Raw genomic sequence first — 14,455 nt, forward strand, 5'->3', positions numbered from 1 at the left:
GACATGCAGATTCTAGAAATATTACAAGTCACCGAGGACCATATATTGTAGATCATGTACCTTTACATGATAGAGAATCATTTATTCTGCATAAGATACTCAGCTGCTTTAGAACCTCTTTTTTTATCAACAGAAAAGTATGAACTTCCAGTGCGCAAGTTATTTAATGATTGATAATAACAATAATTTTTATTTATATAGCGCCAACACATTCCGCCGCACTTTACAATTAAGCGGGGACATGTACAGACAAATTCAATACAAATTAAGACAATTTAAACCGTGACATTAGGGGTGAGGTCCCTGCTCGCATGCTTACAATCTACAAGGAAATGGGGGGGCACAATAGGTGAAAAGTGCTTGTTATTTCAGGTCTGGCAATTATAATAAATAGGGATTTTCATATAAAGCTGTATGATCCGGTCATCAGCCGTGTGTTTAAGTGCAATAATCAAGTACCAAGTGCAGTTATCATGTGCATGGAGGGTGTGGAGACAGATGAATAGTAGGGTGCAGATTCACATGCAGATAATATTTGGAAGGAGGGAACAGGGCAAAGTTAGTTTACTGAGTAGTTGGTGGTAGGCTTGTTTGAAGAGATGGGTTTTTAAAGCGCGCTTGAATAGGTCGGGGCTAGGTATCAGTCTGATCGTCTGGGGAGGTGCATTCCAGAGAGCTGGCACAGCACGAGAGAAGTCTCGGATTACGGGGGATGTTAGTCTTAGGTCATTTGTAGAACGGAGGGCACGTGTAGGGCGATAGACAGAGATGAGAGAGGAGATATAAGGTGGTGCAGAACTGTGGAAAGCTTTGTGGGTGAGAGAGATAAGTTTATACTGGACTCTGTAGCGAATGGGTAGCCAGTGTAATGACTGGCACAAGATGGAGGCATCGGTGAAGCGGCTGGACAGAAATATGACCCTGGCTGCCGCATTCAAGATGGATTGGAGAGAAGAAAGTTTGTTAAGAGGGAGACCGATCAGAAGAGAGTTGCAGTAGTCCATACGGGAATGAATAAGAGCGACAGTAAGAGTCTTAGCAGTTGATAGGACACAATCCCACCTTTATTTTTATTAATAAATGATCAGCAGATCTGCATTCAGTTCTGTACTATAGACACTGCAGCTGCTGCAGAACCTCTATTTATAAAGGCAGTGTAAGCACAACACTTGATCATTGACTGGCCAAGGAGAAAGCAGAGACCGATCCTCTTCTGCAGGAAGAAATAAGTAATTTCTTTAGCATTGTTCATCTTTGTATAAATATCACAAAGACTTTAGACTAATATTATTTATAGTCAAGTCGATAGAAAATAAATACCGGTTATAGGAAATATTAACTGTATGAAAAGCAGAATAAACCAGGAGACGTTATCAGTGTTATAGCGCTGCAAAGGCCTCTTAATAAAATAGTCGCATCTTGGTCCAGAAAAATAAATCTGCACCAGGTATGGACGAAGAAAAACTTCCACTATAATTTGCGCCTAATTTGTAAAGCAAAATGAGGTCTAAAAGTGTAAAAAGTCACAAGATTTATTTTAAAATGGTGTAAAAAGTGTTTAATAAATTCCCCCATTGTCCCTCGTCATTGTCCATCTTCTTGGTGATGGCACAATGCCTCCAAATCAGGTACCGTATATTTTTTTTTCCTTTTTCCTTTTTTTTGCTTTTCAATAAAATCCTGTTCAGTAGTACGTCTTCTTGCTGCTTGACATCTAAAGTAACTTCTGTAGGTAATTCCTGTAAACACGTTATGGTGATTGGTCATATCCGATTGTGCAGCATTGCCCGGCTTCGTCATCATGTATGATCCAAGACGTCTGATAGGAAATCCATTCGGTACACTTTGTGCATGATGGATGCTGGGGGAGCATGCACAACTTATTGATCATCTTCTAGGGTTTACTTAAAAGATAACACATGTCTGATCGGTTTGTGACATTCTGGTTGTGGAGGAATCCATACATACTGTATTTACTGAATATCTAGACAATGATTTCCAATATATAATCAGACCTGGGCAGAAAGCGAGAAAACATCAAAGCTGAAAACATCAGAGCACACGACCCTTAAGGTACCGTCACATTTAGCGACGCTGCAGCGATCTAGACAACGATCCCGATCGCTGCAGCGTCGCTGTGTGGTCGCTGGAGAGCTGTCACACAGACAGCTCTCCAGCGACCAACTATGCGAAGTTCCCTGGTAACCAGGGTAACATCGGGTTACTAAGCGCAGGGCCACGCTTAGTAACCCGATGTTTACCCTGGTTACCAGCGTAAACATAAAAAAAAAAAACACTACATACTTACATTCCGGTGTCTGTCCCCCGGCGCTGTGCTTCTCTGCACTGTGAGCGCCAGCCGGAAAGCAGAGCAGTGACGTCACCGCTGTGCTTTCCGGCCGCCGCTCACAGTGCAGAGAAGCACAGCGCCGGGGGACAGACACCGGAATGTAAGAACGGTATGTAGTGTTTGTTTTTTTTTTACGTTTACAGCAAACTAATAATGAGGAAGAAGGGAGGAGCAAGGGATAACATCAACAACTACAGGAGAGAAGAGAAAAACTTCAAAAGGCAAGGCTTCTGCCTATCAACAACAGAATACAATACATAACGTAGAATACACACAACAAGCTGTTCCCATTCATGGGACACAACACTTATGCACAAATATACATACACATACAGAGGAATCTCTTACAAGACCTGCTTGCTACGTGTCATAGCACATTCACACAACAGTATTTTTTGGACTCAGTGCTGTCTGAGAAAAAAAATGACCTTATACAGACAGCACTTAGAATCATAGAATCATAGAATGTTAGAGTTGGAAAGGACCTCAAGGGTCATCATGTCCAACCCTCAGCTCAATGCAGGATCCACTAAACCATCTAAGACAGATGTCTGCCCAGCCTCTGTTTGAAGACTTCCATTGAAGGAGACCTCACTATCTCTCGTCGCAGCCTGTTCCACTCATTGATCACCCTCACTGTCAAAAAGTTGGACCAATGATGTTCATTAGGGCTGTTCAGATGGCACATGGACCAAATTTTCACATGTAAAAAATTGCAGCATGCACTAGTCTCTTCCATATTCAGGTGAGACTATGCAGCTCTCAGATTAAATAACAAAATTTTGCTGGCAAATTCCTTTTAATCACAGATTCATAAACATACATTTATTACGTTAGCATCTCAATAACACATGATATTTTAAGATATTATATTATGCCTTCTTCCTAATAAATTTTTACATCAGTTCCTTAGTCAAAGATACATTTCCAATGTTTTATTCAAATGATCATATTGAATTTTATACATATATGCTAGCCACCTTAGGGAGAGACCCAAGTTGGGCTAAATGTAGCGGGACGAAAGAGACCGAAAAGCCCTCTACTTAAAGGAAATACATAGTGGATGCTTTCCTGAAACGGAAAGTACTTGCAAGCAGCATAATACAAAGAATAGCAGGTTTATCCAGAATCCTTTGCAGTAGGCGGAGCTATGCAAATCATCTCTTTCCACCCCAGTCTAATCCACAGCGCTTGGAACCGCCAAGCGTGCAATGCTGCGGATTAGTTTCTAAATTTACACAGCCAACCAATTCCTACCTGTGGACACGTGTTTCGGGCTTTAGGCGCTCATCAGCACAGGGCTGGAATTGGTTGGCTGTATGGAGTGGGGCTCGGTGAGCAAGCGATACATATATGCTAGCCACCTTAGGGAGAGACCCAAGTTGGGCTAAATGTAGCGGGACGAAAGAGACCGAAAAGCCCTCTACTTAAAGGAAATACATAGTGGATGCTTTCCTGAAATTGAATTTTTACACTTACTACAACTGACCACTATGTGGCACTGTTCCAATGACTTTTGTGTATTAAGGGTCTTGTAGCTGTAGATACTTAGGTAATACCCGTATCTTCAATCAACAAATACCCAAAAAGAACGTTTTCACTTTAAACCTATCACATGCTAGTGTATACTTGATCTCCTGAGTATTACCGTCTGAATATATAATTCAAGTTTTGCATTAACTACAAATCTAAACCTTCAATGCCATGTTTGTTGCATAAAATCAGGGGGTAGAATGTTGCCCATGTCGGTCTGGCATTACATAAAGTAGGGGTACGTAATTTCCATACATATGACTACTGTGCCTAAATCATATAGAGAAACATATGGCCTGTTATAAGTAATACACAGCAGGGACAATTAATTAATGCAATTATGCCAATTACAGGAGTTTTTTCAACTGCCATGAAGAGGGATTCTTATCTTTGTGTAATGTAATGGAGGAAGTGATTAATGATAAGGCATAGGAATAAATAGAGGAATTGATGCACATCCTACAGAAGTCATCGGAATTTACAGCAATCTTACATCCCGAGCACATAGCCGCATACAGGCCCATACTGCAAAAAAAAAGGAAACTGATCAGCGCCTCCCGGCAAAATGACTCATGTGAACAGATGCTGCAACTGCAACGCTATGCAAATAAATACAAGCAATATCATACAAATGTTATACAAAAAAGTGCCGCAGCACACTAAGGTACCTGAATATTGAGTATAAACTTTATGAGCTGCAGAATTGCTATACAAACAAGGCCCCGTAGAGAGGAACCTACAGAAAAAACATATCCACCAATCCCTTAATGCAAGTTCAATTAATATTTACAAGCCGCCGTCTTCCCCAGTTTCCAGCGTCATTGCTCATCTCTTCATTTTTTTTATATAAGCAAATTGCCTCTCCTGAGAAAAAGAGGACTTAAACTCTATAGTGCCACCTGTTGGAAGTAGCGATCCTACAAGTCACAATCAACCCATTAACTTTTACTTCCAACAGGTGGCGCTATAGAGTTTAAGTCCTCTTTTTCTCAGAAGAGGCAATTTGCATATTTAATTTCCCAGAGGAGCATTGCACAGTGAATAAGCCTCCTTACCTTGACAAGCCAGAGATGGTATGTCACTCTCCATAAGGAGAAACGTTGCCCCTTAGACCCCAGTCCAGAGCCTCTCACCTAGCCAAATCAGTTCTCATGCTTCGCACTGACGAGGGCCAACAGCACGAAACACCGTGTCTGCGAATTGAGATACTGATTTGGCTTTTATCCTAAGTCATATTGCACGACTCGTTAAAGGGTTGGTTGTGACTTGTAGGATCGCTACTTCCAACAGGTGGCGCTATAGAGTTTAAGTCCTCTTTTTCTCAGAAGAGGCAATTTGCATATTTAATTTTCCAGAGGAGCATTGCACGGCGAATAAGCCTCCTTACCTTGACAAACCAGCTGGTATGTCACTCTCCATAAGGAGAAACGTTACCCCTTTTTTTTATAACAATCTTTATTTGATAAGACAAATTTGACAAATCAAACAAGTTATGTTCACAAGTTTTTCAAGACATGCACTGATGCAACCAGTACATCAACCCACATCATCTTAATATATACTTACCTTGTAATGTCTTCACATCCTGTTCCGTCCAGATGTGTCCGGATCCCAGAATTCCAAGCAGCGGAAGTTCATCGCCCGCCATATTGGGACATCTAAGTGATGGGTGTCTCAACATGGAAACTGCTGGTGGTACCAGCCTCTTGCGTGGTACCACCAGCAGAACACTGTGGCACACACACACATACACACACACACTGTATACACCATACACACCACACACACACACACACACACACAAATGCACACTGTATATGCCGTACACAGCACACACACAGTGTACACCGTACGCAGCCTCTTGCGCAGTACCACAAGTGGAACACCGTCACGAACACATCGCCACCGGGATCAGCCGAATTATTCATTGACCACCGCCATCTTTGTACAGGAGGAGCGCATGCACAGTTTTAATGTGACCACCGCTATCTGTCTGCATAAGGATGGCTGCGGTCTGATTTACTGCACCTGCTCGAATTCGGCGCAGGTGCAGTGAATCATTCAGCTGATCCCGTCGGCAAATGCCCGACGTGTCTATAGGCAGAGGAAGCCGGTCACATTAAAGGGGTTTTCCCACGAATGAAAGGTCATTTTAAAAATTGACTGTGTCTGACCGTGTAGGGAGCATACCACATCTCCTGGGCAGGGGAGGAAGCAAAAGATAATACTGACGTTACAGCAGGGGATCACAGAGGATTTCTTTTGTCAGGTAAAATATTTCACTGACTGTTTTTAAACAATATTTTACCTCACAAAATGTATCCTCTGCGATCAAAGCGCACAGGGGTGAAAGAGACAGAGCACAAGGGGGAGACAGCTCAAATGGGAGCGCATATGTGGGGAGGACACAGCACAGGATGGAGAGAGACAGCAGACAAGGGGGATAGCACATGGGGTAGACAGGACAAAGAAAAGAGCATAGATGGGAGAAGTCAGCACATGGGGAAAGAGAGAGTGGATAGGTGGGTGAGCACATGGGGGGAGAGATTCTCAATGCTGCAAAGCCTGCCCCCATCGCGACATTACCACCCTCCTGATGCGATAACATCGGGCCTCCATCTAGTTATACATAAATGTCAAAAACCTTCCATCATTTTCTTTTTTGTCATATTAAGTTTAACCTTTCAAACTTTCCAATCTTTAACTCATCATAACCATAGGAGGTGAGAGAAAACAAACAGCAAAGCAAAAAAAAAAAAAAAATAATGTTAATAATTAAAAAAATTATACATTTACGCATGTTTATTCAAAATGTCCCATATGGGTCTACGCAAGGGTAAATATATACTTGTGCCTGAGCATTATATTATATTTTTAGTATACCAATTGTACCTTTGATTTCTTCCATGTTATACCATGAGGTGTGATGCAATGTCATCATATGTGAAATTTCTAGTTGTGTACAGCTATACTCAATGAAAGGTCTCCATTTGTTAAAGAATTTATTTGTTGACTTTTCTTTTTGTCTTTCTGTCTCAAGTTTATCATATATTAATAACATCTTTAGGGTATTGATGATATCAGATAGAAGGATTCCTCACCTCTTCTGATTCCCGTGACTTCAAATCAGAGTCACCAGATCCCACAGGGGTTTATGTATGGACCGAAAGTTGTTTTCACAGGTCTATGGGGTCTCATTCTGAGGATCCATATCTTGCATTAGTAAAAGAAGCTCCGGCCCACTCAGCAGTGTCACTGTGAGTCTGCAGAGATGAGGAGGGGCCATGTGATCCAGAAGAAGAGCAGAGCGGCGCTTGAAATCGGGGAAGATGGTGATCGGTGAGTAATTTTTTTCTATATGGACCTTAGGTCCTGGTAGCAATACACAAGTGTGAACTTGCACATTGCCAGCATTATTAAGTTTACTGTTCATATGCAGTTTATTGTGTACAGGGGCAGATCACTGACTAAAAGTACACGTGTCATAACCAGGATTAAGGCATTTCTCACGCGACAGTAAAGTAGACACATTTTCAGGTCCATTTTACAACAGCAATTCTCAGCCTATCGGTCTCTGATCTGACAGTCCCATAGGCTGCTATTTCTGATCACAAGATCCCAGTAAGGCTGAGAATTGCAGATCATAAAATGTGTCCTCTAATCACTAATCTGCCTATGTTATATAGTTTTTTCTGGTGCTGCCTAAACAGCTGTGAACCACTAAAGCATGGATATCCCAAGATCTCTGAAGGTGTCCTGTATTATCGATAACGGTAGGGGAAGATGTGTCACCAAAGTCCTGTAAGTTATGAGGTGGACCTTAGCTGGACTGCATTTGATCCCACATGGATTGAAATCTGGGGAATTTAGATGCAAAGTTATCAATTTAAACTCTTTTTTCTTGTTCCTTGATCCATTCCTGAACCATTTTTGCTGAGTGAAGATGCCATGAAGGGGTGTACTTGCACTTGGCAGTTTAGATTGGTTGGGTGTCAAACATGTCCATGAATTCCCAGACTCAAGGTATCCCAGGAGATCATTGCTCAAGCATCATACTGCTTCAAAAGTGCCTTGCATCATCTCTTCCCCAGGCAATGCACATGCTGTAGGGCATCCACATCAAATAAAAGAAAAAGTGAGTAATCAGAGCAGGACGCTGTCTTCTATTCCGCTATGGCCAAATTCTAATATTCACATGTCCATTGTAGGAGCTTTTGTTAGTAGATGGGGTCATCTCTGACTGATCTGTGGCTAAGTAACTCCATACATACAATGTTGTGAAGATTTGGGATCATCACACTTTTCTATCATAGCCAGAAATGGATCCTTTCTTTGGGATATGACTGAAATGGGCTGGCCTTTGCTTCCCATGAGCATCAATGAAAGCCAACTCCGTTCACTAGTTGGCATTCATTCTACCACTTTTGGAAGTGGTAACGTCTAACGACTGCATATCAATTATACCCTGAATTACCCACTATTTTCACTATTTTGAAGGTACTTTGGTGCAGACTTTTAACCATCACAACTTGTCATTATATTGTTATGCTTCTTGCTTCACAGACATCAACATCAAAAATCATACTTGCTAATTTTAATGCTAGGCTTTCAGCCAAATCCAGAAGTTGATCCAGTAGGACAGAGAAAAAGAGAATAAAAATAATATTCTATTTCTTTATTTTGCAGCACTTTACAATTCAGAGAGGACACATACAGGCAATATAGACATTAAAGAGTAACACTTACTATAACTCAACAAATACAAGAGGAGTGAGGGTCCCTGCTCGCAAACTTACAATCTATGAAAAAATAGGGGGGACATAAAAGGTAAAAAAGTGTTTGTCTTGTACTGTCTAGCCATCAGTATAATCGATAGGGAAATTCAAATAACGCTGCATGAACCATTCGCCAGTCAGTATCTATCTAAGAACAGATATGGAGGTATGTGGTATGAAGTGCATGGAGGATATGGAGACAGATGATAGAAGGGACAAGATTCTAAGGAAAATATAGGAAGGGAGAACAGGGAATATTTAATTTAGTGAGTTGAAGTGATATCTAGATACTGGTAATTAACTGGCTTGTCAGGGTTAGTGCATTTTAGTGAACTGGCACAGCAAGAGAGAAGTCTTGAAAATGGGTGTGTGAGGTTCAGATTATACAGGATATTATTCTTGGGTCCTTAGCTTAATGGAGAGCAAGGATAGGGTGATAGAGAAGAAGGAGGAGATGTAGAATAGTGTAGAACTGTGAAGAGCTTATTGGGTGAGAGTGAAAAGTTTATATTGGACTCTGCTGTGCATGGGCATTTAGTGCAATGACTGGCACAAGGTGGAGGCATCTGTGTAGCAGCTGGACAGAAATATTATCCTGGCTGCTGCATTCAGGATAAATTGGAGAGGGCAGAGTTTAGTAAGAGGGAGACCGATTAGTAGAGCGTTGCAATAGTCTAGATGAGAATGAATGAGGGCTAAAGTAAGGAAAAGTAGAATTCTAGAGATATTTTTGAGGAATAGATGGCATGGGCGAGCGAGTAATTGGATATAGAGAATGAAGAAAAGTTCTAAGTCAAATGTAACCCCAAGACAACAAGCGAGCTGCTTGGGAATTATGGTAGAACCACACCCAAAAATGGCAATAACAGGTTTAAGAAGGGAAATAAAGAGAGGAAGCATAAGGAGTTCAGTTTTTGACGGCTTCCATTTTAGATAGGAAGTTTACATAATGTTAGAGACAGCAGAAAAATAATCATTGGTATTTTGTAATAATGCAGGGGTGATGTCAGAAGTGTATAATTGGGTGTCATCAACATGGTACTAAAATGAAATCTGCTGATATTTTGTCCAAAAGGGGTGATCAATAGAGAAAGCAGGAGGGGCATAGGATTAAACCCTGAGGAACCCCGACAGTAAGGGCAGGGCTTGCGTTAGGGGCAGGCAAACTAGGCATTTTCCTAGGGCCCCTACTCCCCCATGAGTCAATGCCCACCCCCACATTGCACATTCAACTGTATAAATGCCGATACAGTTTAAATCAATGATGGAGAAGAGAGCGTCAGGTGACATTCCCTCTCCCATCATTCTCCCTCCGCTTCTGACACAGAGGGTGCAATGATATCACTTCATCCACACCATGCTATGCCGAGCAGTGGATCTGCTGAGAAGAAGCGCTGCAGAGGCCGAAGCAGTGGGGGAACTGGGAGAGGTGAGTATTGTATTGATTTGTTTTTAAATTAGCGAGTACAAGGTGGCCATAATACAGGAGATATATGAGATGTGCTTTATACTAGATGGGGTTACGGTATACTGTATGGAGACTGCGCTATACTCTATGGGGCTGCATTATAATCTATACGAGCTGGGATATGGCAGCTGAGTTATACTCTATTAAGGGCTATGGGGAGTGCAAAATATTATGTGTACTATATTGGGGCTGCATTATATTATATGGAGAACTGTGCGGAATGCATTATACTGTATGGAGGACTATGGGGAATCCTTTATCCTGTACAGAGAACTATAGTGAATGCATTATACTATATGAAGGGCTACAGGTGCATTATACTATATAGAGGACTATGGTGGTGCAATATACTATATAGAGGACTATGGGATGCATGATATTGTATTGAGGACTATGGAGAGTGTATTATACTATTTGGAGAACTATGGTAGTACATTACACTGTATGGAGGACAGTGGGGTACATTCTACTATATGGAGGAGCATGAAGTGTGCATTATACCATATGGAGAACTTTGTGGTGTGCATTATACTATATAGAGGACTATGGGGAGTTTATTATACTATATGGAGGACTATGGGGTGTGCATTATACTATATGGATGATATTTATTTATATTATATTATGGGGAGTTTATTATACTATATAGAGGTCTATGGGGAAGTGTATTATACTATATGGAGGATTATGGGGTGCGCATTATACTACATGGAGGACTATGAATTATGCATTATACTATGTGGAGGACTATGGGGAGTTTATTATACTATATGGATGACTATAGTGTGTTTATTATACTATATGGAAGATGAAGAGGTGTGCATTACACTATATGGAGGACTATGGGGAAGATTATACTATGTAGAAGACTGTGATGTACATTATAGTATATGGAGGACTGTGGGGTGTGCATTATACTATTTGGAGGACTATGTTGTGCATTATACTAGGTGGAGGACTATGTGGTGCATTGTATTAAACAAGCAAAATGCTGCTTATTCATCGAGTGATTGGAATGTGTATACCAGAACAGAAAACATTGTTCTCAGCAGCACCCGGTGAAAACTGCCGATATGCTGCAGATAACATGATACTGTATTCGGACAAACTGATCTACTAGTGATTGTTCTGTGCCCATTATTCATCCTCAGCATTTGGGGCCCCACTTTAAACTTTTGCTCAGAGCCCTACTTTGTATTAAACCAGCCCTGAGTAAGGGTAAGAGGAGGGGAAGTAAATCAGAAGGGAACAGTAGACAATAAATTTGACTGTATAAGTATTAGATGTAGGTGTACTATAAGTTTCATATTTTCCTTATGTTCCTTTTGAAACTGCTCCTGGCTTTGGCTCAAAAAAACTGGAAAAATTAGAAAATCCCATTATGTAAAAAAAAGCTGTTTTAAAATCCATCTGCAAACTCTTATGAGAAGTTTACGGCTTTGTTTCTCATCACTGTCGTTTATGGTGTACACTTGCTGCCCGGCGTGCTTGCCAACTTGTCCCAATGGGGATGCTACTCAGTTGATGAGTAAGTGTAATTAACTAATCACCTTCCTAGCATTGATCAGGTTAATAAAGGCAGCACATTGCTGCCAGAAAGGAGTGGTTAACCCTGTCACTGCCTGAACTACCTCCTGCGGAGTAGAAGAGTTAATGACTGCGAGAACACATGTCTGAGATGGCAGCATAGTACAGTGACTGCATTTTATATCTGTCTTAATAAATACTTTCAGCTCGGCATTCACTAACTGAATATTAACCCCAGGCCATTTAGTACTAGGGTATGATTACTACAAGATTTACTTAAACCCTCTTCCTGACACATTATAACAGTGTGTCAAGGCTATAAATGCAGTTCTTATACCCTACTGTATTATTCCACAGGCAAATAGCACAATAAGAGGCCGACAAACAAATAACAGAGAAAATTGCTTCCTGACTACAATCTTATACATTAGGCCCAAAGAGGATGATTGACTATAAGGATTTGTTCACACCTTACATATTTACGGTACATTTTCATTCTGGAGGTTTAGAAAGTAGCATCAAAATGGATGAGAATCCACTTTTCAGATTTGATGCAATTTTATGACTTTTTCCCCCATTAAAATGAATGGAGTCATGGTTCGCTTCCACAGTAAAAACACAATACTGCTACTGGTTTCATGGGAGTTACATTGAGGTTGTTTTATAAAGAAATCTACAGAAAACCCAGAGGCTCAAAATTGTGTCATGTGAGGCATTCTCCCCTACAAGCGTTGTGCATTGTGAATGATGCCTTAAATACAGTCTTTTGCCCAGAGGCAGGACAGCTGTCAGCATTGTACACTCTAACATCAGATTAGCCATTTGTACCATAAATGTCAGATTATGTATCATTGCAAATATTATATTCAAGAGCATGTCAGTCAGTGATCAGCCTTTTAGACTCTGCCGAGATTTTTTTTTTAATATATGACCATGATTCACGCATGCAGTTTCTGATGCTGGTTTAGTTGAATTTTTTTCATGCAATTTTTTTATGCAAATACAGGTATGGATACAAAGGAGATGGAAAGTATCTATCATTTCTTCATAAGTTCTTTTTATTTATGGTTCCATTGCTGACTTTAGGTTAAAAGAAATACAGCAAGAACTGCATGTGGAAACTCAACCGTAGGCTATTGTCACACAAGCATTTCCTTTTCTCTCCATCTCAGAAAATTGGTCCGACTATGCTAATCAGACCCTGATCAGAGTTTGATCAGAGTTGGATTTGATTTTCTTGGAGACGGAGAGAAAAAAAAATGTTTATCCATTCTATCAATCCGTGGAAATTGGACAGCACTTGGATGTTATCTGAGTCCAGTCCAATTTTTTTCATAGACCCATAGATATGAATAGGCGAGTGCAATCTGATTCTCATTGGAAAATTGTGCATTTTTTCCAGTCCAAGGAAAAAAAAATCAGACTTGTGCATGTAAGGGGTGCAGGGCGGTAGTCGGGGGGCGAAGGGCAATTGTTCTCCCATGCCCTGGCAACCCCACAATTAAAAAGGGTCTGGCCGCTCTGTGGTTTGGGTGAAATGTATAACACTCACCTTTGTGTTGGATGTCTTCGCTAGTTCCACAATCTCAGATCCAGATGCCACCATACATTGAACGACAGACTTCGTGTCCATTTTTAATATCATAACTTTACTCAACAAGTTCAGAGGTTCCATGGCAGTTACAGTACAGCACGTATCCACTTTTTCAGTTTTTTTAGCCTGAAATCTCTGTTAGTTTCCTAGCATTTCTGGCCCCTGAGACGGTCTTTCCGTTCCCATGCTTTCTGGCCCAGTTCTCTGTCCTGGTTTCCCATCTAGCTCCACTTTCTGGGAGATAAAAAAAGGCACCGGCTCCCATACCTAGTTCAGGCCGTTGTCCCCAGATATACTGGGAAGTGCTGCTGAAAGTAGTGGCAGCCGTCTTCAAAAGTCCTATGCTTTTCTGTACTATCCGGCTCACTGGCCTAATCTGCCTTTCCTCTGTCACTTGTCTTATCTCCAACTCTATCTCTTTCTGACTCCCCAAAAACCAGGAAATATCCTTATTATATCTACTCCTACCCCTCCAAACTGGAAAAATCCCTAAAACCTTAACCATTTATATGTTAAACCCATTTAACTTCCCGTACTAGTGTGCCATCCACTTTACTATATTCATTCCCAAAGAACACAAAGAAGGACAGATAACGTGGTGCGTGTAGCGTGTCACGGCAAACCCCAATCCACACCCATTTACCATTTCTTTCTCCATAGGCAGGATGAGATGTCAGAGGGGCGCTGGCAGTGAGGAAAACTCAGCAGATGCCAGAGACTACAGGATGTAGACCCAAATCCGGGACTGTCCGCTGTATCCAGGATAGTGGGGAGTTGAGATGAATGGATCAATTCACGAGTCTTTGATCCAGCGTGCAAGTCAGTGGTACCTGGTGGCTGGACGGGAGGCCGCAAATCTCTTACTTTCTGGAGTCCCTGGGGCGGCTTTTGATTAGCCAGAGCTGGCGGGACGTCATCTATGTGCCCTGCTCATCTCTCAATGACACTCGCACATTGTAAAAATTACAGATAATAACATTTTTCGGACATTTTTTTAGTTTTTTTTCTGCCCAAATGTTACCTGGAAATCAATAGGAAAATATCAACTACACTGGTGTATTTTTTTTTTGGCCGACCTTCACACTTATCGTATTTTTCTTGAGTCCCAGATTTTTTTTTTTTGTAATGCAGAATGGCCTATGACAGTGGTGTTTTTTCATGCTTATCCCATAAATGCATACATAAAATACCTGCAATAAAATATAAAA

At 41.1% G+C, this 14,455-nt stretch overlaps 1 protein-coding gene across 3 annotated transcripts in view; it reads left to right on the plus strand.

The window, feature by feature from the left end:
* Positions 1-14,455, plus strand: part of PRKG1 (protein kinase cGMP-dependent 1) — a 1,430,268-nt gene that overhangs the window by 271,520 nt on the left and 1,144,293 nt on the right. The gene's annotated exons all lie outside the window — the stretch shown is intronic.

The sequence above is a fragment of the Ranitomeya imitator genome, chromosome 2, assembly GCF_032444005.1.
Source record: "Ranitomeya imitator isolate aRanImi1 chromosome 2, aRanImi1.pri, whole genome shotgun sequence".
NCBI classification, from domain to species: Eukaryota; Metazoa; Chordata; class Amphibia; order Anura; family Dendrobatidae; genus Ranitomeya; species Ranitomeya imitator.